This window comes from Rhipicephalus microplus, chromosome 5 (genome assembly GCF_043290135.1).
Source record: "Rhipicephalus microplus isolate Deutch F79 chromosome 5, USDA_Rmic, whole genome shotgun sequence".
In the NCBI taxonomy this organism is placed as follows: Eukaryota; Metazoa; Arthropoda; class Arachnida; order Ixodida; family Ixodidae; genus Rhipicephalus; species Rhipicephalus microplus.
This window is the reverse complement of record NC_134704.1, coordinates 153,091,290-153,115,014: the sequence shown is the minus strand read 5'-3', so window position 1 is coordinate 153,115,014 and position 23,725 is coordinate 153,091,290.

Sequence of the window (23,725 nt, the reverse complement as noted above, 5' to 3'; positions counted from 1 at the left end):
ATCAACGGCACGTGTTTTTCTATTAGGGCTGAAATCGCATTCTTGAAAAGAACCCAGTTTTCCTCAACTGAGCGACTGTAAAAGGAAGGCAGCAGCACATTGTCAAGAAAAGACTCAAGTTTCCTGTTAATGGCATCGTGATCGGCTTTATTATAATCTCTAATTTTCTTTGATTTGGTTCCTGCAAATGGTGGCAAGATAGAAAGATCAACTTGCAGCAGTTTGTGGTCACTAAAGCCATTCAAATAGTTTATGTGGTCTATAGTTTCAGGTGCAGTTGTAAGAACGAGGTCAAGTGTATTTGAACCGCGAGTTGAGTGAGTGACAACCTGAGTCAAATTAAAGTCTAAAGTTAAGTTAATGAAGTCAGTTGAACACTTACAAGAAGATGACAGCTGCTCCCAGTCAATAAATGGTACATTGAAATCACCGAATAAATAAACGATGCGAGCCTCACAGAAATCGATGGCAGAATTAATGCTGCTGTGCAATTCTTCTAAGAGAAAATGATGACAATCGGGAGGACGATAACAGCTGCCGAGCAACATCTTTGTGGAATGAATTGTGCAAACTACCCATATAATTTCAATCTCATAATGGGAAGCGATGACATAAGTCGTGATGGTTTTTTTAACAGCTATAAGAACACCACCACCCCTTTTGTTTGGACGATCGCTTCAATAGACGTTGTATCTGTTAGCATGCGTAAAAATCTCATTGTCATTGATGTCAGCGTTAAGCCACGTCTCAGTGAAGACAAGAATATCAGAAAGGCTATCATCAATATAAGATGACACCATTTCACGTTTGGATAAGATGCTTTTAATATTAGTGAATGACACTGTTAGTGATAGAGGAGTGCAAGGCTTATGCAGCTCCGGCTTCCTAAACGTTTGTACGTTTCCTTCTAGCTATCTGCTTGAGCGTATAACTGGTTTAGAGACGGCGTCATAAACGTAAGTAACGTTTTAGATGCGCAGCTTGTCCACTAGAAGCCTAAATGGCTTATTTTGAGTTCCGGCAAAATCTATTAGCTTTCTACGGGTCTGTCGCGTGGCCAATGAAAAATTTTCGCGTATTGAAAACGTAGTGCCTTTCAGATTTCGGGCACGTGACAAGATTTGGTCCTTATCTTTAAAAAAGGTAAGTTTGGCAATGATTGGTCGACACTTTTCTTTATCATGTTTACCCAATCTATGAACCCTTTCAAACTGAGTACCAGTGAGTGTAAGCTACAATTTTTCAGAACACAACTTAATAATTTTCTCTTCAGAAGCTGCCCAATCCTCATTAAAATTGTCTTCCAAACCGAAAAAGAGTAGGTTGGATCGACCGATATATATATATATATATATATATATTATTTAAGCATTATTTATATATATATATATATATATATATATATATATTATTTAAGCATTATTTATGCGTCCCATCTTTTCACCAGTACATATTCGTCATCACCACTCCAGTTTAGGTTGTGGAGCACACACATACTCGAGACAAGAAGAATCTTGGGGGTCATGGACGCCGTCTTACAAGTAGTGGAGAGTGCTGCCGGGTTCGTGCGTCCTCTTGCGCTCTCGGACATCCCTAGCGTCTTCTAGAACACATCCCTGAGGCTCCGTTTAGGCCGCCACTTAAACGACCTGGGTTCGGTAATATCGCAAGCCGACCAGCTCAGCGCGCCAGCATCGCCATTGCTCCCACCTCCAAGAAACCCTTCTAACCTTGTCATTAGCCCTCAAAAAGATCCTCGGCTGTTCGCAGGGCTTCCGGGTGAGGACATCGAAGACTGGCACTAGGAGTATGACCCCGTTAGTGCCATCAACAACTAGGATGAGCTTGCGAAACTCAACCACGTTGCATTCTACTTGAGCGGCGTCGCAAAAACGTGGTTTTTCAATCACGCTACAGATTTTCCGACATGGCCGGCTTTTACACATCACCTTCACCACATTTTCGCCAACCCGTCAGTGCGCTCGCATATTGCCAAGAAGAGGCTTGGTGCACGTGGTAAACAACCCGGCCACTGTTACACTTCTTACTTTGAAGTTTTCTCGCCTTCTGCTACTTATTGGCAACTAAATGGTGGAAAACTACCGTGTGCGTCACCTGCTAAAAGGCATTGCGACTGTCACTTTTAATGCGCTTGTGGTGCAGAATCCCCAGACCGTAATCGATGTTGTCATTACCTGTCAGCACCTTGTGGAGTCTCAGACCACTCGTGTGCAACGTAAAATGTCTGATCTGAGCTCAAGTCAACACACAACAAAGCTGCGTGCATTGATCCGCTCTATCATCCGGGAGGAACTTCATGCACAGGCTTCAGCTCGCTACCTTGATATTCGAACTACGCCACCTGCTACCAGTATACGCGACGTCGTGATGGATGAACAGGCCTTAATGACTGGCACATTAGTTCCAAGCCCACATCCCGTGCCCATACCAAGTTACACTCACGTTGCTGCAACGACACCTGCGCCCCACCACAGCCTGGCCTCGATGACTGTCACACCTGTTCCGAGCTCATATCCTGTGGCCATGCTAGCCTAAGCTCAGGTTGCTGCTAGGACACCTGCTCCCCAGCAAAGCCGAATGCAGCTACCAGCGCCCAGAGTGCATGGTTCGCTAAATTCACTCGTATCGCGACCATCTTCCCAGCCTTATAATGCATGGCGCACTATGCGGCCGACTTGCTTCTATTGCGGCATCCGTGGTCATATTTCAGGGTTTTGCGGACGCCGTCAGCAAGACGTAAGACGAAGCTACGACGACTTTAAACGGGACTTCTACCCCACTCGACCACCCTACCACCGACTGTATCAGAACAGCACACATCAGTCACCGTCTCCGCAGAGTTTCGGCTCTGTTGGCAGCTCCCGTTTCTCGCGTCGTCGCTCACCTTCACCGATGCGGCGTTCCTGTTCTCTACTCCGAGTTGTACTTCAATTCCTTACCGCCGACTAAAACTAAACAGTGCAGCTTCGGGAGAGAAAGCTGCATCTTTGGAACTGCGTCAAACTCCTCTGGACCGCCCATCAAATGTTTTATTGGTGTAGAAGATATACAGACAGAGACACTGGTAGACAAAGGTGCAGCCTTCTAGTGTTTGTACAATCCGCGTTTTCATAGATGGCATCCTTCACCACATTCATTTTCTTGTACTTTCTCTTTGCACTCACACATCATTTTAGGATGGACTTTCCTTTCCTCAGCGTCAGCTTTTATATCGTGTCATCAGCGAGTAATTGATATGTCAGCTACTGAGAGTTCATTCGATGTCCATCCATACAGCTTCCGTTTCGTTGCTGCTGCTGATTGTTTTATTTCGCCAGGAGATGAACAAACTCTCACCATCGCTTCAGATACTATAGTTACCGGTAACGTGTTCATAGCTCCATCTGTTCGCTCCAAACCTGCGGGGCTCACCATTGCACCCGGTTTTGTGTGGTTTAACGACGGTAAAGCATTGGTCACCGCCTTGAAGCCAACTTCTTCACCAGTGATGCTGCCCCACGGCACTGCTGTGAGCTGCTTCACTGACAGCGAGCCTTTTTTTCCTGGTTCCCCTTCACGCAGAATCACCGTCTTTGTCTGCTACAACTGATATCAATGCTTCCACTGCTGCTTTGAATGCTACTATAAGCCCTCACCTCATTGCCAAGCATAAGAGAGACCTCTTAAACATTCTGCAACAGCACAGGCTTTCATTTGACGTATATTCCAAAGTTCTGGGTAGCACCTCCGTTGCAGATCAATACCGAAAGCAGCTGCATTGTACACCACCGCCCATACCACCTGTCGTCGGCGGAATGGCAAATTGTTGAAGAAAACGGCGACGACATGCTCAAACGGGATATTATTCGACGTTCATCCAGCTCTTAGTCGTCTCCTGTTGTGTTGGTCCGGAAAAAGGATGGCTCTGTACGCTTTTGTGTTTATCACAGAGCGCTAAGTTAGATCACGAAACAAGATGTATATCCGTCGCCACGCATAGATGATGCCCTCGCCTCCCTACAAGGCGCCGAATATTTCTTCAGCCTCGACCTCTGATCCGGGTTTTGGCAAATACCTATGCGCGAAGCAGACAAGAAGAACACTGTTTGCGACACCTGACGGGCTTTACGAGTTCAACGTCGTGCCTTTTGGCTTATATAACGCTCCAGCAACATGCGAGCACATGATAGATACTGTATTACGTGGTCTCAAGTGGAAAACCTGCTTATGTTATTCAGACGACCACGTAATTTATTTTTCTACATTTCCTCAACACTTTAAGCGTTTGGAGGAAGTTCTAACGTGCATTTCGAACGCTGGCCTTCGGCTCAATACAAAGAAGTGCCACTTCGCCAGCACAAGCATCAAGATATTGAGTTAACTTGTCAGTGAAGATGGCATTCGACCTCACCCCGACAAGGTTGCTGCCGTAATTAGTTTTCCACGTCCGGGCAATCAAAAACAATTTCGAAGTTTCGTGGGCCTGGCGTCTTACTTCCGCCGCTTCATCAGTGACTTTGCTGCAATTTCGGGGCCGTTACACAAGCTTCTGACGTCGGGAACCACCTTCACTTGTGTGCTTTCCAAGCCGCTAAGCGTGCTTTGACATCGGACCCCGTTCACCGTCACTTCGATGAGAGTGCACCCTTTTTCCTGCACACAGATGCCAGCGGTGACGGAATCAGTGCTGTCCTCCTCTAGAGCAACGACACTTCACGTGCACGAGTAGTTGCGTATGCCAGTGGCGCACTAACACTTGCGGAGCAGAACTATTCGATAACAGAGCAGCAATGTCTTGCTGTCGTTTGGGCCATCTAGAAATTTCGACCTCATCTGTGTGGACGCCGCTTCACTGTGATTACCAACCGCCATGCACTATGATGGTTGTCTTAATTCACTGAAGAATTTATCTTGGCGCCTTGGTAGCTGGATGCTCCGTTTGCAAGAGCACACTTTTGACTTTGTGTACAGGTCTAGCAAACAGCATCAGGATGCGGACGGTCTCTCTCACTGCCCTCTGCCACTTTCATCTCCAACCACGCATACCCAATGCTCCTCGGGTGATCAAGCGGCTTCCCCTTCACTCACGCTAGCGGGCCTGGCAGTTGTTGGGCCGCTATCTTTAACCACCAGCATTCAGTTTTCTGCGTTACAACGTGACAACCACTACTGTAACCGCATCACTGGATACCTAAATGGCTTGCCTTCTCCGCCTATAGCCTGACTCCGTCGTCAGCTGCAGCAGTTCAAGCTAGAGAACCATGTCCTGCAGTGCTATACTTACAATGCGGATGGGCATTGGTGGGTGCCAGTACTTCCCCGTTCGCTGCAAAAACAAGTTCTCGAAGCATTGCGCGGCGACCCATCAGCTGGACACTTAATAATTCAGAAGACGTTTAACCACGTTAGGAGCCATTTCTTCTGGCCTGGTCTTTCTACCTTGTGACTAATTATGTCGCTTTTTGCACACTTCGTCAACACCGGAAACGACCAACTTCAGCTCCTGCTGGCCTATTACAACCCACCCATGTCCCGATACACCTTTTTTCGTTGTCGGAATAGACCTCGTCGGACCACTTCCCGTAACCACAGCGCGCTACCGCTGGCTCGTCACAGCTGTCGACCACCTCAGACGATACGCAGTAACCAGTCCTCTACACACTAGCTTTGCCTCAGACGTTGCCGCCTTCTTTTTAGAAGCCACTGTGTTGCGTCATGGTGCACTTCGCGCGATATTGAGTGACTGAGGGAAGGCCTTCCTGTTCACAATTCTTGACAAAATTCTAGAAGCTTGCGGCACATTTTATAAGACCACATACGCTTACCACCCGCAGACAAATGGCGTGACATAGCGATTCCACCGGAGTCTAATCGACATGATATCCATGTACATCGGACTGAACCACGCTAACTGGGACAAAATCTTGCCTCTCGAAACGTTTGCACACAACACCGCTTTCAACTAACCACCGGGTATTAACCTTTCTTCCTCGTCTATATTCGTGTGCCGACATTCACCATTGACGCCTCTTTCTTCAATGTAACGACAAAAACGTACACTTTTACGCCAGAACATATCGTCTCAATAATCACGGACACACAGAAACGTCCTCAACTCAACACGGAGGCCAGTCAACAAGACCGTAAGCAACGCTATCACAGCTTTCGTCGAGACGTCACCCTCCGTCATGGATAGGAAGTACTACTTTGGACGCCTGTTCGTACAGCTGGATTGTGTTAAAAGTTTCAGTCACGCTTTCTTGGACATTACGTTGTTTGTGAACGAACGTATCCTGTCAGTTACTTTTTCACTCCTGGCGAGGGTTCCTCAGACCGTTGTTACTATGCCTCCGAGATAGTCCACGTTTCACGTCTTAAACCCTTTGCTCGCTGTACGTTTCCCGTCTAAGTCTTGGCCGGGCCGCCCGCTCAAGTGCGTGGGGAAAATAAGTGTGCGCATTGTTTATGCGTCACATCTTTCCATCTGTACACACTCATCAATCATCACCGCTCCAGTTTAGGTTGTGGGTCACATACTCGAGACAATAAAGAAGAGGCATGAGGGTCCTGGACGTCGTCTTACAATATATACATATATATATATATATATATATATATATATATATATATATATATATATATATATATATATATACATATATATATATATATATATATATATATATATATATATATATATATATATATATATATATATATATATATATAAATATATATATATATATATATATAAATATATATATATATATATATATATTGTAAAGAAGAGAAAGTACTCCGGCGCAGAGGCAGCAGCATCGAGTGTGCAGCAGCGGCTCGAGCTCGGAAATTGCGGCTGGTGCATCGCCTTCCAAGCCTTCCAAGCACCAACCTTTCTGCTTAATAAATCTCCTTTATAATTGGTGGAGACGTGCTGGGTACCGTCCCTTACACCTTCCCGCTACCATCCTGGAACTCCGTTCTCGACGGCTACCTTCTGCTATGCCGGACGCCGATCAGCAGACGCTTCCATCTCTTCCGGCCACCTGTCCAGGCAGTGTTCCTCAGCGGGAGCCTCCAATCTTCAGTGGAACAGATGACAACGACGTTGAAGAGTGGCTCTCGACTTTCGAACGGGTGAGCGCTTTAAACAGATGGACGGACGCGGACAAGTTGACACGCGTTTCGTTCTATCTCACGGGTGTAGCCAGCCTTTGGCTTAGAAACCACCAGGCAGACGTCCGAACGTGGCCGCAATTTAAAACGTCGATTGTAGCAGTCTTCGATCGACCTGCCGTCCGAAAACTTCGTGCCGAGCAACGTTTACGCACACGCGCACAAGAAACGGGTGAAACCTTTACAAGTTACATAGAGGACGTCGTCGATTTGTGCAGACGCGTGAACGCCGAAATGACGGAAGCTGAAAAATGTAAGCACATCCTCAAAGGGATTGATGACGACGCTTTTCAAATGCTCTTGGCGAAAAGCCCGACCACTGTTATCGACGTAATTAGCCTCTGCCAAAGCTACGATGAATTGCGGAAGCAGCGAGCGCTGACAAGACGTCCTCCAGCGCACGATTTGGCATCGCTGTCTAGTGCGATCAGTGGTCATGACCTCGCGTCACTAATGGCCGAAATAAAAGCATTTGTCCGCGAAGAAGTTGCACGACAGCTTTCTTTGGTGCCTTTCACACCAGAAGCTACCACAACTTTACCATCGTCTCTACGTGACGTCATTCAAGGAGAGGTCGCCGAGGCCTTACCAGCTGCTCGCGAGCCTAATCTTGCGGCTGCTCCTCTCACCTACGCCGCGGCTGCAGCCATGCCAACTCGCGAGGCGCCTGTGCCTCCGTTCCAGCCTCGCGCGAGCTATCCCCCAGCTCCAGTTCACTGGACCAGCACTAACACCGCTAACCCGTGGCGCACCCTCGATAATCGCCCGATATGTTACACTTGTCGATACCCCGGACACGTCGCAAGGTATTGCCGCCGCCGGACGCATATCACCAATGAAAACCGCCGTGAGCCTTTCTTCCCGCTTGACTCCAACGCGCGATACGGTTCCTCCACTCCAATGCCAGCCCGCTACCAGGACGACCACCGCCCTCGGCCGGGACGTCTTCGCTCGCCCTCTCCACGCCGCCGCTCGCCTTCTCCTATGCGTCGACGGCCCGCACCTAACGAGGAGGAAAACTAGACGACGCAGTTCCTGAGGCAAGAACTGCGCAAGTTTCGGTTTGCCCAAGTCCTCATTTGTCACCTACCAATGTTATTGATGTGTTCGTCGAAAATATCCCTACCGTCGCTCTTGTAGATACCGGTGCAGCTGTTTCGGTAATAGATGCTGGATTTTGCCGCTCAATTCGTAAGGTTACGACGCCTTTCTCCGGATTATCGCTTCGCACAGCCAGTGCTCAACCTGTTCAACCGACCGCAGTATGTACAGCCCGCGTGACAATTCAGGACGTTCTGTATACGATAGAGTTCGTTGTTCTTTCATCATGCTCCCATAATATTATTTTGGGATGGGACTTTTTGTCGCGTCATAACGCCGTAATCGACTGTGCTAGGGCTGAGGTCGAATTTTGCTCACTGGATGACCAAGCGTCCGTCGACACCCAGTTTGCCGCTAAACTTGTCGTTAGCGATGACACCTACATCCCTCCATGCTCTTTTGCGTTCGTGCCAGTTTCATGCAGCGCCATATCTGACGGCACGGTCTTCTTCACACCATCTCCAATATTCGTCGCCCGAAGAGCTCTCCCCCTGCCTTTTGCTGCTCTCGATCTTGTACAAGGGTCAACCACAATGCCAATTTATAATCATGAGTCCTCGTCTTTATCTCTACTTTGTCGCGAGTGCCTTGGCTACGTCGAGACAATCAGTTCTTCCAGAATTATATCCGTCCCCGATGAGGTGCCTTCTACCTCCGTCTGTGAACTGGCTGTCGTCTCAGCGCCTGACTCAACGTCGGCAAACATATTTCAACCATTCATCGCTGCAGATTTGACATCTTCGCAGCGTTCACAACTCCTCACCATTCTTGAGAGCTACCGCCACTCTTTCGACGTTGAACAAACATCTCTCGGCCATGCCTTAGCAGTAGAACACCACATCGACACTGGGTCCCACTCACCGCTGCGACAACGACCATATCGCGTGTCCGCTACAGAACGCCGCGTCATTGCTGACCAAGTAGACGACATGCTTCGCAGAGGCGTCATTCGACCTTCACAGAGCCCATGGGCGTCTCCGGTGGTTCTCGTCAAAAAGAAAGACGGTTCTATTCGTTTCTGTGTCGATTTCCGGCGATTGAACAAGATCACGCTGAAGGATGTCTATCCACTACCGCGCATTGACGATGCTTTGGACAGTTTGCAGGGTGCCGAGTTCTTTTCCTCGTTAGACTTGCGGTCAGGCTACTGGCAGGTGCCTATGGCGGAGGCCGATCGCCCCAAAACCGCTTTCGTCACGCCAGACGGCTTATATGAATTCACCGTCATGCCCTTCGGACTTTGCAATGCACCTGCAACGTTTGAACGAATGATGGACAACATCCTGCGTGGACTAAAATGGAAGATATGCTTGTGTTACCTCGATGATATCGTGGTCTTCGCCCCTAACTTTGACACACACTTACGTCGCCTTCAGCACGTCCTTACTTGCTTAACTAACGCCGGTTTGCAATTAAATCTCAAAAAATGTCGATTTGCCATGCGTCAACTGAACATTTTGGGCCACGTTGTTTCCAAGGAAGGCATCCTCCCGGATCCCGAGAAATTGCGAGCTGTTACGGCGTTTCCGAAACCTGCCACCATCAAAGAACTTCGAAGTTTCATCGGCTTGTGTTCGTATTTCCGGCGATTCGTCCGAAACTTCGCGTCTATTATATCACCTCTCACGCAACTTCTCAGCAGCTGTAAAGACCTCTTATCGTGGTCCCCTGCCTGCGACGAGTCTTTCAACACCCTGCGACAGCTTCTTACGACGCCACCAATTCTACGCCATTTCGATCCTGAAGCGCCAACTGAAATCCACACCGACGCCAGTGGTGTAGGCCTGGGTGCTGTGCTCGCACAGCGTAAACCGGAACATCAGGAATACGTCGTGGCATACGCTAGTCGCACACTTACCAAGGCTGAGTGCAACTACAGCGTCACAGAAAAGGAGTGCTTGGCCATTGTGTGGGCCCTTGGAAAGTTTCGCCCATATCTATATGGTCGTTCTTTTGACGTCGTGACCGACCACCACGCGCTGTGCTGGCTTTCGACGTTAAAAGACCCATCTGGCCGCCTCGCTCGCTGGGCGTTGAAAATTCAAGATTACGACATACGCGTGGTTTATCGGTCAGGACGGAAGCATGCTGACGCCGACGCCCTTTCCTGTTCCCCCCTGTCCCAGAATGCCACAGCTGACTCCGCTTGCGATTCCACATTGTCATCGCTTGACTTTGACACCATTGCTATCGAACAACGCAATGACCCGTGGACTGCGTCTCTCCTCAATCATCTCTCCGACACTTCTGATCTTCCAAAGACGCGAACGCTTCGGCGCCAAGTTCCACACTTCTCGATACGTGACACGCTTCTCTATCGACGTAACTACGCACCAGAGGGACGCAAGTGGCTGCTCGTCGTTCCACGAACCCTGAGGTCGCAAATTTGTTCCTCTTTTCACGCTGACCCACAATGTGGCCACGCAGGAGTCTTCAAGACCTACGAAAGGCTTCGACATCGCTGCTACTGGCGTGGCATGTATACGTTCGTCCGCAACTTCGTCCGCTCTTGTGCCGAATGTCAGCGCCGAAAATCTCCACCACACGCCTCCGCCGGTGAACTGCAGCCTTTACCATGCCCTTCCCGACCCTTCGAACGGGTTGGAATAGATATTTATGGGCCACTTTCATTGACTCCGACTGGCAACAGGTGGATAATAGTTGCTATCGACCACCTAACGCGCTATGCTGAGACCGCTGCTCTTAAAACGGCTACAGCACAAGAGGTTGCCACTTTCCTACTACGTCATTTTGTGTTGCGTCATGGAGGCCCTCAAGAACTCCTCAGTGACCGCGGCCGCGCCTTCTTGTCCGAGGTCATTGAAAAATTGCTCGCTGAGTGTGCTATTGTACATCGCACATGTACCGCTTACCACCCACAAACCAATGGGGCTACCGAGCGCTTTAATCGTACTCTCGGTGACATGCTATCTATGTATGTGACGCCTGACCACTCTAACTGGGACTTAGTTCTCCCATTCATTACATACGCCTACAATACGGCAACGCAAGCGACAACAGGCTTCTCCCCTTTTTACCTCCTCTACGGCCGTCACCCCTCCCACACCATTGACACCATTTTGCCCTATCGACCAGACGCGTCCGAGTGCCTACCGATCTTGGACGCCGCCAGACACTCAGAAGAATGCCGCCAGTTTGCTCGTCGCTTTACCTGCGATGACCAAAACAGGCAAAAGGCAATTCGTGATGCCCAGACCTCAACTCCCGTTTTTCTTCCGGGTGCTCTTGTATGGCTGTCAGTGCCGCATCGCACACCTGGGCTCTCTTCCAAACTTCTGCCAAAGTACGATGGGCCATATCGTATTGTCGAACAAACTTCGCCAGTAAACTACCTCATTGAGCCTCTTACTCCACCATCGGACTTGCGACGTCGCAACCGCGAGGTTGTACACGTACAGAGGCTCAAGCAATACCACGGTTCAACGACGCCTGCACAGGACTAAGTCGCCAGGATGGCTCCTTTTTTTCTCCGTGGGGCCATTGTAAAGAAGAGGAAGTACTCCGGCGCAGAGGCAGCAGCATCGAGTGTGCAGCAGCGGCAGCAGCATCGAGTGTGCAGCAGCGGCTCGAGCTCGGAAATTGCGGCTGGTGCATCGCCTTCCAAGCCTTCCAAGCACCAACCTTTCTGCTTAATAAATCTCCTTTATAATATATATATATATATATATATATATAGCTTCCGTTTCGTTGCTGCTGCTGATTGTTTTATTTCGCCAGAAGATGAACAAACTTTCACGATCGCTTCAGATACTATAGTTACCGGTAACATGTTCATAGCTCCATCTTTTCCCTCCAAACCTGCGGGGCTTACCAATTATATATATTGTAATGAAGAGAAAAGACACAACACCCGATCATGGGCCTGCTGTTCTTATTCTGCCTCTTCTTCCTCGCTCGCCTAGCATGCACGTCTGTGCCAGAGTTCCAGTTTCGGTCTTCGTCGTCACACTTGGCCATGACTGCAAAGTTGTCGATGGGCCACACGGCAATGTTCATGTGGGTGAGGCTAACTGCAGCAGTTGACGCTTCAGGTGGGCTAGGTTGGCTGCATCGTAGTGGTCAGCTCCGACCACGCTGGAAGTTTGTAGAAATTGGCTCCGGCGGCCGACACTGGCTATGTCACCCGGGTCGTTCGCCATGTCGTGGAGGGGACTGGGTCCTGGTTGGTCTCTTTGTTGATGATGACTCCGCGAGATGACATTGTCTGTCGCGTGGCAGTCTACAGCCTCAGCCACGCTGGGACATTTGCGAGAAAGTAGTTCGCCTCTGGTTTTCCTTTGGTAGACCGAGCAGGCATTCTCATGGTAGAAGTTTCCTGTGGTGGTGTGGTTCTCTTAGAGATGGTTCTGGCGGGCGGCCCCAACTGGATCGACATGGTCGTAGGTGGATCGCAGAACGCTTTCTTTTGTCCCACCACATTTTAGAAAACAGGGCAGAAAATGGTGGATCCGGCAACAAAACGAGTAGCGTCTTATGCAGCCATCTGCACAATTTTCTGCGGATTGAGAGATGTTTTTCGGTGCGATTGTACATCTGCACGAACTTGGGGTGAAGTCCTCTTGCTGACCTGTGGCGTGGCTCCTGCGCCATGACTAGCGTAGTCCGTGACTTGCGTAGCGTTGTCGCTATGGGGCTCGCGGACGCTGTAAAGTCAGTGATTTCTGAAGCCACGCTGCGTACTGGCGGGAGATCCTCGACGGAAGCCGCTCCGAAAATCGGAGACACCACCGATTCAGGCAGCGCATGCGTCGCACGCATACCCTCTTCCGTCTGATCAGATGGGATGTTATTAGACTCAGTGGAAAGACCTGTCTCATCAGGTGGCAGAGTGTCCAGCAGGATGGGGGTCGGTGCTTCTAAGTCGACCGGACGACCTGCGTTGGGGCCTCTTGCGGAGCGATGCGCAAAGCTTGCCACCAGGGACCCGCCGGACACAGATGCACTGTCGGGCCGCTGATCCATGACAGCAGAAATGCCTGTGCAAGGCAGAGTTACACGATCGTGATTGTTCCCTACATCTTGGTCACCGAGAGATGACAGGATGGTAGGGGATCGAATCGCATCTTCTAGGTCGGGCTTTTCCCGAGTTCCGTCCTGAGAGAAGGCCGAGCTACATGGGCAGGTGGCACAGGGAATCGGACCGAAAGCAGCTATGAGCTTGACGCTCCACTCCGCCCATGACTGCTGCTTCCAACCTTCATACCGCTGCCACGCCGCTGCACCTTCCCGAAGACGGTCGATGGCCACATACCATTTCTGTTTGTCTGTCCAGGCCGCGCGCATTGCTAGCGCGTTGACGGTTGCCACCCAGCTGTCGGCGTCTTTCTGGACCCCGTCGAATTCCGGCAGTTCGTAGGTGAACGGCGATGGTGGGGTGGCACGTGAGAATGCGGATATCACTGAGGCAACGCCATCGAGCTGGTCTGAGAACGGTAGGAGGGTGCCCCACAGTGGCCTGAGTTGCTCCAATGGGCTTGCCTCAAAGTCGTGCGAGGCAGCTACATCTAACACAGCGTTAGCGGTACGCAATTTCGGCAACATTGTAGGAGCTCGCTTGGAGATTGACACTGTCAGTTCGTTAGTCTTGACGCGGGTAGCGCAATAGTACGCCGCAGGTTCGCAGCGCTGTCGTGTGTGAAGTCCGAAGCGTTGGTGAACGCGGTCTTCGAATGAGTAGCGGTCGCATCACTCGCGCCGGTGAGGTTGACGAGAAGAGAAGCCTGGACGGCGTTCCCTGGCAGCTAGTATGTTGAAAGATTGCGGCAACAGGATTGTAGGCCATAGGAAGCGTGAGCGGCATTCCCAAAGGACAGGAGCTGGTGTGGATCCCTGCCGCGAAACGGTGGCAGGGTGTCAATGAGGTCATGCCCTAAAACCCCAGAGGAGGATTGGACGCCGTCCACTGATGGTTTGAAGGGTAGCTGAAGTGGCGGGTGGGACACCATTGCCAAGGAAGCGTGAACGGCGTTTCTCGATGGAGAAGCCCGCACTGCCGACGAACCACGAAGACACGTACCGGTGGCTTTCTGCAGAGGGTTCATTTGTCGGACTGCGCCATTGTAATGAAGAGAAAAGTGACAACACCCGGTCATGGGCCAGCTGGTCTTACTCTGCCTCTTCTCCCTCGCTCGCCTAGCATGGGCGTCTGTGCCAGAGTGACAGTTTCGGTCTTCGTCGTCACAATATATATATATATATATATATATATATATATATATATATATATATATATATGGTTGGTCCACCATGGATCACGTTTGCACCACGGCAACCCCACCGCAGTTATGCAGACGACTACAAATCTGATCCTACCTCCCCGACCCCACCCTCCTCTCGCCGCTCGCCTTCTCCCCACCACCGCTCCCTTTCCTCCATGCACCGACGGTGGAGCTCTGTGCGCAAGACAAACTAGATAGCGCCGTGCAGGAGGCGAGAACTACGGTTCCGGCGACATGCATAAGGCCTCGAATTTCTCCCCAAAACGTTATTGAACTCGATATAGGTGGGACATCGACGCTAGCCCTTGTCGACACTTGCACTGCCTTTTCAGCGATTGATGCCCACATTAGCCGCCATATAAAAAAACTCACGACGCCTGTTTCTGGACTATTCCTTCGCACAGCCAACGCGCAGCACCTCGAGCCATCCGGTGCCTCCACAGCCTGTGTCGTCATCCAGGATGTTCTTTATGTGATCGAATTTGTTGTGCTGCCATCTTGTTGTAACGACGTAATATTATTGGTGGGATTTCCTTTCTACACATCGTGCGATCATCAATTGTGCCGACGCTGAACTCGAGTTGTTCTCATTTTCGACAGACGTCATCAATAACAAGGACACATGTCGCAAAATCACAGTTTGTGACGACACCATTGTGCCTGCGTAGTCTACTGTTCTTGTCTCCATCTCTTAGGACTCTGAAGACGGCGGCTCAGTGCTTTTCGCACCGTCTGCACTTCTAGTTCACTACCGATCGCTGCCATTGCTATTTGCCGGTCTCGAGTTCCATTCAGGCGCCTTTGTATGTACATCACCAACCTATCGCCTGAGCCAATCACTTTGCACCACCAGGAAACCCTCGGAAAAGCCAAGCCGCTGGCGTCGTCTTCGATATTCGACACCATGGACGTCCCCACTGATATGCCCACCCTCGAGACATCAACTTCTCGGCCATTACCGTGATTTCTCACACCAGTTATAGCCAGCGACCACACGACGACACAACGAAACGAACTTCTTCACTTGCTCGACCATTTCTGTTCTTCTTTTGACTGCCAAGCAAGGGCACTCGGCCACACAACAACTGTTTCAAATACTATCGACACCGGAAGCCGTGCGCCCAGTCGACAACGTCTGTACCGAGTATCGGCGAGTGAAAAGCTCCATATATGAAAGGGCTGCATTCGTATGGATTGTACGAATGCACTGTAGTGGCATTCGGTCTCTGTAACGCGCCCGCCACCTTTGAACGCATGATGGACGGCAGCTTTCATGGCCTGAAGGTGCACATTAGCCTCTGCTATTTTGATGATATTTTCGTCTTTGCGATTTTCCGACGCATCTACAACGGTTGCATCAAGTTTTGACCTCTGTCCAAAAAGCTGGTCTCCTGCTTAACTTGAAAAAGTGCCTATTCGCCGCTAGAAAACAGACTATACTAGGCCGCGTCGTCTCCAAAGAAGGCATTCTTTCCAATCCTGCTAAACTTCGCGCCGTATCCGAGTTCCTGAAACCTACTAACTTGAAAGCACTGCGCACCTTCATTGGCCTATGGTCCTATTTTCGGCGCTTCGTTCAAAATTTTGCTACTGTCATCGCACCTCTCAATTCACTTTTCCAAGGTGACAACGAACTATTTCCCTCGTCAGAAGCTTGTGACGATGCGTTTACGACGCTTCGACGCCTGCTTACGTCTCCATCAAATTTGCGTCACTTTGCTCCAAGCGCACGCTCAGAAATTCATATTGATGCTAGTGGTGTCAGCCTTGGTGCTGTGCTCACACAACGTGACGACGCCAACGTCGAATACGTGGTTGCATACGCAAGTCGTGCACTCATGAAACCTAAGATCAATTACATCGTAACCAACAAAAGAGTGCCTGGCCATCATATTCGATATAGAGGAGTTTCGCCCTTATGTTCACTGTCAAACTTTTGACGTCATAACAGATCACCATGCTCTGTGTTGATTGTGAAACCTCCCCAACCCGTCAGGTTGCTTCGCTCGATGGGCCCTCCGACTCCAGGAATACGACATCCGTGTCGTATATCGTTGTGGCCAACAACACTCTGACGGTGATGCGCTGTCGCGCTTCCCACTCATTTCAGACGCCAATGCATGTAGTCACAATCACGATATTTCGCCACTTGACATGTTGGACAAGGCCTCGGAGCAACCAAATGGCTCATGGATCGCCTCAATTCTAAACTTTTTGTCAAGTCCCCTGATCACCCCGGCTCGTAGAGCGCTACGCCGCCAGGTGCAGCATTACGCTGTCCGCGATGGTCTTCAATACCACAAACTACCACAACAACGGCCACACATGGTTATTGATCCTGCCCTGCCATTTATGTCACGATATACGCCCCGCTTTCTACAATGACCCTCAGTGTGGCCACGGTGGCATGTTAAAGACGTACACGCGCCTTCGCCTACGCTATTATTGGCGTGGAATATACAGCTTCATCTGCAAATACGTCCGCTCATGCCTCGCCTGCCAATAACGCAAACCAGTCTCGCACCTCTCCACGGCACCTCTCCAGTATCTTCCCTGCTTAGCCCGCCCATTTGATCACGTGAGCAATGACTGATACGGGCGTCTCCCATGCACTGGTGCTGGCAACCGCTGGATTGTCGTCGCCATGGATCACTTGACAAGATACACCGAAACCGCTGCATTACCTGCCGCAACAGCCAAAGACGTTTCCTCGTTTATTGTCATAGCCAACTCGCGGAGAGCAGCTGACGTAAGAACAGCCCACTTGATACCGTGGAAAAAACACTAGCCTTTATTTCCTACGCACTCATCTTTTATAGCAACCTGGTGCTGACGTAACACGATGCATATCACATATCACACATCACATATCAGCACGTGTTGCGGTGGCTATTATGTTACATTTATTTTACGCAGCTTTATTCCCCGCCATGGCGCCCCTCGTGAACTGCTCAGCGATCGGGGCCTTGTATTTCTCTCATTCGTGTTGCAATCACTCCTATCCAAATGCAGAATTATTCACCGCACTGCTACCGCATATCAGCCACAGAGAAACAGATTAACGATATTATAAAAAAAATTCTGGGTGACATGTTATCGAAGTATCTTGCGTGAGACCACTGCCGTTGGGATCTTGTTCTTACGTTTGTCACACTCGCCTACAACACCACGTCCCAAGCCTCCACCGGATTCTCACCATTCCTCTTGCTATACGGCCGTGAACTCACTAGCACCATTGATACAATTCTACCATACTGTTGAGACGTTTATGACTACCAGCCTGTGTCCATGGTGGCTCATCCCGCCGAGAAATGCCGACAACTGGCCCGTTCTTTCATTTACGACCAACAGTGTCACCACAAACAGCGTCACGACTCCGACATCCCTCCTGACCCTTTCACCTTCGACTCTCTAGTGTGGCTTTGGGTCTCGTCAGTTGCTGCTCCCGGCCTTTCTTCTAAGCTTATTCCGAAGTATCACGGACCCTACCACGTGGTTGCGCAGACCTCTCCTGTTAATTACGTTATTCAAGCCGTTACGCCATCTTCCGACCTTCATCGTCAGGGGCGAGAAACAGTCCACATTCGCCATCTAGAACCGCAATATGACCCTCTGACCTCTCTATAGGTCGATAGGATGGCTACCTCTCGGTAGCGAGGGTTGTTGTGAGAAAAAAGATAGACACGTGCGGAAGCGCAATGCCATTGCCCGGCTAAGTGTATACGTTAGGGCTCGTTTTTCTGTATTTTGACACACCAATAAAGAGACCTAGCAGACAATCATGCCAAAGAATGTATAGGGAAAGTTATTACAACCAAGGTAATGTAAATAAGAAGAACGAAAAGTGGGTAAAAAAAACTTGCCGGGAGCAAGACTTCCTGCAGAACTTCTTGCTCACGGCAAGTTATTTTTTCGCCCACTTTTCTTTCTTCTTATTAACACTACATTGGTTCTAATACCTTCCCCTATACATTCCTCGACTATATATTCTGTTAGATCTCACACATATACATATATCATGATGTCTGGGTTGAAACAGCGTTTATTCAGCTCAAGGGCTCAGCAACGAATGGGCTGTCTGAGACCGAGCGTGCACACACACGATGATGATTGTGGTGACCCCTAGTGAAGATGAGGGCAGGGCCCAGACGGATGATGATGATTATGATAATGCATATATGAGAAGCGCATAATGAGTGCGCACACTAATCCCCGAGACACTTGCACGATCTCTGTGGAGTGGTGACGGCGGTCTGTTGGGACGACAAGTGGGGTCACATGATAATTACCGGGCGAAGTCTGTTCGATAACTATGTAAGGCCCAATGTAGTGTGGCTGAAACTTGTCACACAGACCAGGGGTACAAATAGGTGTGAACAGGAGCACCTCGTAACCAGGTCGGAAGAATACAAGGCGATGGGATGCGTCATAAATGACGTTTTGATCTTGCTGTCGCGCTTCCGTGTTGATGCGAGCACGATCGCGACACCGAGCTAGTCTTGAAGTAGGTTCCTCGCTGGAAGACGGAGACGAATTGACGTCACTGTTGAAAAAGGAAACGTCAAGGAAGGAAGTAGGGGAACGTCCATAAACGAGGTAGAACGGTGAATAACCGGTGGTGCGCTGAATGGCCGTGTTGTCGGCAAATGTGAGGAATGGTAGAAGAGTATCCCAGTTTTGTGGTCTGGACTGATGTAGGCGGCTATCATATCAGCAAGAGTACGGTGAAACCGCTCGGTGAGACCATTGGTCTGAGGGGGGTAGCTTGTAGCTGCCTTGTGTGTTATTCCAGAGGCGCGCAATACTTCATTTAGCACTTCTGACAGGAACACCTTTTCACGATCACTCAACAATGCACGAGGGGCACCATGGCGCAGAATGATGGCGTGCAGAACGAAGTCAGCAACTTCTGAAGTAGAGGCAGTTAATACAGACGTTGTCTCAGCGTAACGTGTCAGGTGGTCTACGGCGGTCACTATCCATCGTTTGCCAGTCGATGTGACGGGGAGAGGGCCGTAAAGGTCGTTACCTACAGCCTCAAATAACGTTGTGGGGCAAGGAATTGGCTGTAGAGATCCGGCCGCTGCAGTTGTCTGGATATAACGCGCTGGCACGGGACACAGGAACCGACGTAGCACGTGATGCTAGTAGAAATATCGGGCCAGTAGAAGCGACTTCGAATGCGATCGTGAGATTTTTGAATACCAAGATGTCCTGCAATCAAGTCAACGTGGAAGGCTTTAAGCACGTCAAGTCGAAGAAAGTGTGGTAACACGGGGATCCAGCGTTGACCATCAGGGTGGTAGATGTGACGGTGCAGGACTCCATTCTCCAGCTTAAATCGCAAGAGTTGACGACGATGCTGCGCGGTAGGTTGATGGGAATCTCCTGAGAGCTGGTCCATAATACGCCTACAGTATAGATCAGACAACTGGCAGGAGTGAAGTGTGCGCTTGTCGTCCGACAATAGCTGGTCTATTGAGGCGAGCGTGAGCGCTACAGTAGAAGTGAAGGCCGAACTGTGACCGATGCTGAGCTGGGTTTTTGGTGGCGGGCAGCGCGAAAGGACGTCGGCGTCTTGGTGTTTTCTACCTGACTTGTAAATGATACCGAAGTCATACTGTTGTAAACGTAGGAGCCACCGACCCAAGCGTCCAGACAAGTTCTTCAACGTGAAAAGGCAGCATAGGGCGTGGTGGTGCGTAACGATCGTGAAATGACGGCCGTGGAGATAGGGACAGAACTTTTGCACTGCCCAGACTACAGCCAAGTACTCCTGCTCAGTTATGGTATAGTTCTTCTCGGTCGCGGTAAGTACTCTACTGGCATATGCGACTACTTTCTCTTGTGAAGAGGTGTCGCGTTGGAGCAGAACGGCACCTATACCACGGCTGCAAGCGTTCGTATGTAGGATGGTCGGTGCAGCCTCATCAAAGTGGCGGAGTACAGGTTCGGACCTGAGGGCACACTTTAACAGATCGAATGCCGTCTGACATTCTTCCGACCACAGAAAGGGCACGTCGGAAGCTAGAAGCAGGTGCAGTGGAGCCACTATTGATGCGAAGTTTCGTATGAAACGGCGAAAATAGGAGGCGAGACCAAGAAAATTTCACAATTCCTTCGACCTTTTGGGGCGCGGAAAGCAAAGCATTGCAATAATTTTGTCCAGATCTGGCTGAATTCTGTCTTCTTCACGACTTGGGCCAAAACCTTGATAGCTTTTGGCGAAACGACATTTTTTGTGTTGAGTTGGAGACCTGCGGCGGCAAGGCACGTCAGAAAGTCATTCAAACGTTCCAGGTGCTGAGGAAATGTTGACGAAAAATTGACGATGCCGTCCAAGTAGCAGAGACAGGTCTTCAATTTCAGACCACGTAGCACGGTATCGATTTTGCGCTCAAATGTAGCGGGCGCGTTGCACAGCCCGAAAGGCATAACGTTGAATTCGTATAGCCCGTCGGGGGTTGCGAATGCCGTTTTCTCTTTATCATCTTCGTGCATAGGAATTTGCCAGTATCCGGAACTCAAGTCGAGGCTGGAAAAGTATTTCGCACCTTGTAGAGAATCAAGGGCGTCGTCAATGTGAGGCATTGGGTACACATCCTTGCGAGTGATCTTGTTGAGCGCCCTATAATCGACAGAAAAGCGCACCGTGCCATCCTTTTTGCGAAGCAGAACCACCGGCGACGACCAAGGACTAGATGAAGGGCGAATTACCTCTCGTTTGAGCATGTCAACTACGTTTTCTTCAATGATTTTTCTCTCAGCAGGAGACACGCGGTAGGGCTGGTGGCGTACAACAGATGTTCCGACTGTGTGGATTCGATGCGTTATAGTAGTAGTGCGGCCCAACGTCGAGGAGTAAACATCGAAGGAACTTGCGTGTTTCTTTAACAAAGCAAGTAGCTGTTGCGTCTGTGAAGGTGTCAAGTCGTCGCTAATGGCTGCAGTAAAGGCGGAAGAAGACGCAGGCTCACCCCTAGGGCTGTCGTTGGAGGAGACGGCATAAAGCGGTACGACGCACACAGGCTCGGGATCCGTCACGCAGGCCACCGTGGTGTTCTGGGGAAGTAGAATTTTTTTCAGATGTCATATTCACAGCGGTGATAAGTGCGGAACCCTTGAGAAACATAACTACACCGGAAGCGAGAACGATGCCTTTACCGACGCATCTAACTGATGGTGAGACCAAGACGTCGCCACGGTCGATGTCCTTGGAGGTAATATTTGGAATTCGCTCTTGACCTGGTGGTAATTCGGTATCTTCCGCAGCTGCCAAACGAAGTGGCCTCTGGGGGTCGTCGCTGAGCGTTCAGTTCGTGTCGGTGAGGTGGACGACGCGTTTGCCACAGCAAATAGCCGCGGAGGAAAATCCCATCCTAAAATTAGTCGGGTAGAGCAGCGGTACAAGACAGCAAACTGGATATGATGGCGCATGCCGTCGATGAAAACACGCACAGTACAAAACGCGGAAAGGCGAATTACGTTCCCCTGGGGAACGACTAACGTGGGACCATCGTAAGGCGTCGTTACTTTCTTTACATGTTCACACCAATCAGCGCGTATAACAGACAATATCGCGCCTGTGTCCACCAAAGCATCGAATCGCACTCCTACTTCCACAGAAACCATGTTACACGGGCCTGATGGAGGAATTTCAGTACTTATTTTGAATGCAGTTTTTCCTCCACAAACTGCATCATATAGTTTTCCGAATGAGTATCACAGGAGAGTGAGGCGGGCCGAAGTGGAAAAGTGGAATGGCGGAAGAACGAAGGCAAGTGGCGTCTCGTGTCTGGGCTGTTCCGTGGTGTAGTCGATGCCAGAGGAGATGGAGACCGGTGCGAGGGTGACGAATAACGCCGACCTTGATAAGAGGCCCCACAGTACGAATCCCGTTCACGCACGTCGTTCCGACGCACATCTTGCTGGCGCTTTCTGCAGAAACGAGATATGTGGCCGCGATAGCCACAGTAGTAGCAGACAGGGCGGGACGAGCGCCAGGGTGGGAAGTAGAAGGCGTTCGGGGCTCCCGGAGATAGCGCGGTCAGGTGGCCCGAAGAAGGGTCAGCAGGCATCGAACGGTAGTTCACCAGAGAAGCAGCAGCGACCGAAGCATCCGAAGCATGCGATGCTAGCGGCAACGTCGTGTTTACCTCGCTGGGAGGCATAACAGCGACCTGAGCGTAGGTTTGTATGGGCCGAGACGAGGGTGACTGGACGTGAGCCGGAGAGTTCACAGATGTCAGTTCCTTCCTGATGATTTCGCGTAATGTTGCTCCCGTAGACTGTGGAGAACACAGTGGAGAAGGTGGGAACCCCATGTTCTGCAACTCTCCACGTATTATGTCTCTTATGAGGTCACGGAGAGGAATGTTAGATTGTTCGCCTATGTGTGGTTGTAGGTGAACAGAGTCAAGAGTATCGAGGCGCTCACATGGGGTGACGATGTCGGCTATGGTAGCCGGGTTCTGAGCAACCAGGGCATTGAAGGCAACAGGACCTATACCCTTCATCATGTGGCGTACTTTGTCGGACTCCGGCATAGATGAATTGGCCGGCCAGCAGAGCGCAAGAACGTGCTCGATGTACGATGTGTACGACTCACCGGAATGTTGTTGGCGAGTGTCGAGGGTTCTCTTCGCGACTGCGGACCGAATGGCCGGTGTGCCAAAAACGTGACGTATACCTGCTGCTCGAAGGTAGCCCAGTTGGGTATGTCGATTATGTGAATAAAGTACCACCTCTTCGCCACACCGGTCAAGCAGAAAGATACGTTACGGAGCTTGGCGCTATCCTCCTAGCGATTAGCAACACCCATGCGGCTGTACTCATTTAGCCAGTCTTTCACGTCTTCTCCGCAACGTCCGGCGAAGAGAAGTGGATCACACTGGCAGCTGTGTCCGTACACACAGTAAGCGCGGCTGAAGACGGCGGGGGAGAGATGGCAGCAGTGCTGGTAGTAGCGCCGGCAGGCTTGTTCTGTGACATGCTGCCAGACAGTGGGGGCAATCGGCGGCCTGAACGCAGCTCCAGGGAGTCGAGCGAAGTGGGAGAGTACCGAGGATCGAAAATCCACCTCCACCACGTATGACGTATGGGCTGAGACAGTGTTTATTCAGCTCAAGGGCTCAGCAACGAACGGGCAGTCTGAGAACGAGCGTGCACACACACGATGATAATTGTGGTGACCGCCAGTGAAGATGAGG